Source organism: Salarias fasciatus, chromosome 20, assembly GCF_902148845.1.
Source record: "Salarias fasciatus chromosome 20, fSalaFa1.1, whole genome shotgun sequence".
Taxonomy (NCBI): Eukaryota; Metazoa; Chordata; class Actinopteri; order Blenniiformes; family Blenniidae; genus Salarias; species Salarias fasciatus.
Genome location: NC_043764.1, coordinates 1,901,679 through 1,905,457, shown reverse-complemented (window position 1 = coordinate 1,905,457; position 3,779 = coordinate 1,901,679).

The following is a 3,779-nucleotide window of genomic DNA, read 5'->3' as shown; positions in this document are numbered from 1 at the left end:
GGGCTGCAGGAGCATGGCTGCCTCCGGTCCGCCGCTCCGGCTGATCCCCGGTGGGGCACCGCGGCAGGTGGAGCGGGGGGGGGGTTGGTTGGCTCTGGCGCTCTGTACACACACACACCCCTCTCTCTTTCTGTGTGTGTGTGTGTGTGTGTGTGTGTGTGTGTGTGTGTGTGTGTGTGTTCTCGTATTTCTATCCTTGTCGGGGCCAAATGTCCCCACAAGGATAGCAAAACGTGGAACGACGTGCCTTGTGGGGACCTTTTTCCGGTCCTAAGTAGGAGAAACAGTGTTTTCTTGACCATGTTGTTGTTACTGAAAAAAGTAAAAGTGCAAAAACATTTCTTTAGGGTTAGGCTTTGTTGTGGTGTGGGTTAGGGTTAGGGTAAGGGTCAGGGTTAGGGGCTAGACATGAATGGGAGTCAATGGACGGTCCCCACAAGGATAGAAATACGAGACTGAGCGTGTGTGTGTGTGTGTGTGTGTGTGTGTGTGTGTGTGTGTGTGTTCAGGCTTTCTCCAGTCATTCATTTCTATGTAAACCGCGTTTTGCGCTGAATCAGCTGATTGATCCTGAACTGACAGACATGGTCTCCACCTGTGATCCAGCAAAAGATTCCTGAACTGCCTTCCGCTCCGATTATTTCTGGATTTCTAATTTAGGAGAGTTTTCTTCAGTGCACAGGACGGTGAGAACCATGTAGACTCAGTTTCACTTCACCCGGACCAGCTACTGAACCAGAGCCATCCTGAACATCCTTTGTCCTGTATAATGAATTCTAGGCAGATCTTTGAATTGTATTAGTTGTATATTTGTTCTTTGTCATTTTAAAGGTTTTTAAACACATCCGTGACCAGGCATTCTGATCAGTTTTTGGATAAGTCAGCTTCCCATTTTAAAGTCGGAAGGAAGATTTTATCTTCTAGCATTGATAATATTCTATATATCTTTGGGGAACTAAGGTTTCAGAATTCTTGGACCCTGATAGGAAGCTTCTAGTGGAATTGGTTGAAGGTATTTTTTTAAAATATAGATTTAAGTTGATGGTATTCTGAAAATGTGCTGCTGATTCCATATTGTGAGGTGAGGGTATAGAATGTTGCCGTTTTTATGTTCTGTCTAATTCCTTTATTTCTCCACTGAGTGAAGTTTATCATCTTTCTGTTTGGGTTTTTCCAGATGGGTGTGAGTTTACCCCTGGGATCAGGGAAGGCTTGGTTAGCTTTAAAAAGTCCCACCAGGCCATTAAAGAGGAGCTGATGTTAAAACACTGATGGGATTTGATGGTGGGACTGATGAATGGAAGTCAGAGATGACTAGATCCTCACATCATGCTGCTCTGCATCCAGCCGTGGCTCATCAAGACTGTTAGGTTTAAAGGAATACTCTGAAGATTTTGGACCGACACCCTTTCCCTATTATTGACAAAGTAAGACAAGCTCATAAATACCTTTTTTGTGTCTGTGCGTCCAGTGGCTGGTTCCCAGCTGTTAGCATCGTATTTAGCTTCGCTCAATTGCTGGAGGTGAAGAGGAGACAGAGCCGGACTGACGAAAGTGGACAAAATCCTCCTTCCAGTGGTCCAGGGGACGGCGTATTAGCACGTGAAGTAAATCCAAATGGTTATAAAACATTTTAAAAGACGTGTTTTGTTTTCAATCCATTAAAATAACGTTTTGATCCACACAGATCTGTACAAGCATAGTGCTCCACGGAAGGATATACCGGAGTACAGCGACTGAGTCTATGGCTTCTACTGCTGTGCTCCGGTATATCCTTCCGTGGAGCACTATGCTTGTACAGATCTGTGTGGATCAAAACGTTATTTTAACGGATTGAAAAGAAAACTTTTTTTAAATGTTTTATAACCATTCGGATTTACTTCACGTGCTAAAACGCCGTCCCCTGGACCACTGGAAGGAGGATTTCGTCCACTTTCGTCAGTCCGGCTCTGACTCCTACTCACCTTCAGCAATTGAGCTAAGCTAAATGCGATGCTAACAGCTGGGATCCAGCCACTAGACGCATAGACACAAAAAAGGTATTTATGAGCTTAACTCACTTTGTCGATGATGGGGAAAGGGTAGTCCAAAATCTCCGGAGTTTTCCTTTAAGCCATTTGGAGATTCTACAATTCTACAATTTCATTTAGCAGACGCTTTTGTCCAAAGCGACGTACAACACAAGCAAGAATACAGACATAAGAAAGAAAGAAACCATTAGTAAATGCATCAATTGCTTCAAGTGTGATTGGTCAAGGGAGTTGCCATCAAGTTGCAGAAGAGGAGCCACTACCCCCCCCCTTTTTTTTTTTTTTTGTGTGTCAACTTAGTCAGTGTTACATAAGTGCTGGGTTTTAGAACACCTGATCTATTCTTCCCCGAACATGGGGTCGGATTAAGACCCTAGGTGTTCTCTGAACAATTGAGTCTTCAATTGTCTTTTGAAAGTAAAAAGAGACTCGGCGGAACGCACCGAGTTAGGTAGTTCGTTCCACCATTTGGGAACAACAGAGGAGAAGAGTCTGGCAAGAGATTTAGAGCCGAGCTGGGCTGGAAGCTCCAGACGTCTCTCACATGCAGAGCGAAGAGGGCGTGAAGGAGAGCAGACCTGGGTCAGGGAGTCCAGGTAGGCCGGAGCCGTTCTTGTAAGCGTTTTGTAAGCCAGGAGGAGAGATTTGAATTTGATCCTGGCTGCAACTGGAAGCCAATGAAGGGAGATGAACAGAGGAGTGACATGAGCTCTTTTGGGCTGGTTGAAGACCAGACGTGCTGCTGCATTCTGGATCATCTGTAGAGGTTTGACTGTGCACGCAGGGAGACCCGCCAGAAGAGAGTTGCAGTAGTCAATGCGTGATATCGCGAGAGCCTGAACCAGAAGCTGTGTGGCCTGTTGGGTCAGGAAGGGTCTGATCTTCCTGATGTTGTAGAGGGCATAACGACAAGACCGAGAAACTGAGGCCACGTGAACCTTAAAGGTCAGCTGGTCATCAATCATGACACCCAGGTTTCTGGCTGAGTTTGTGGGCACAAGTAGGCTCGAGTGAAGTTGGACACTGATCTGAGGCTGGACAGATGGACAAGCTGGAAAGACCATGAGTTCAGTCTTAGACAGATTTAGCTGAAGGTGGCGTTCCTTCATCCAGGTGGAGATATCAGCCAGACATGCTGATATTCGAGCTGAGACTGTGGTGTCGTCAGGTGGGAAAGAGAGGAAGAGCTGAGTGTCGTCAGCATAACAGTGGTAGGAGAAGCCATGGGAGCGAATCACTGCACCAAGTGAGGTGGTGTACAGAGAGAAGAGTAAGGGGCCAAGCACCGACCCCTGAGGGACCCCTGTCGATAGGCCATGTGACCTTGACACCTCCCCTCGCCATGAAACTCTGAAAGATCTGCCTGTGAGGTAGGATTTGAACCACAACAGGACGGAACCTGAGATGCCAAGGTCAGAGAGTGAGGAGAGGAGGATTTGATGGTTCACGGTGTCAAAGGCAGCAGACAAGTCCAGCAGCAGGAGGACAGAGGACTGTCCAGCAGCAGGAGGACAGAGGACTGACCAGCAGCAGGAGGACAGAGGACTGACCAGCAGCTCTTGCCAGCCGCAGAGATTCTGTGACTGAAAGGAGAGCAGTCTCGGTGGAGTGGTCGCATCTGAAGCCTGACTGAAATGGGTCAATTAGGTTGTTGTTCCGCAGGTGTTCAGAGACTTGGTTACATACTGAGCGCTCCAGTATTTTCGACAGGAATGGTAGAAGTGAGACTGGCCTGTAGCTTTCAACCTG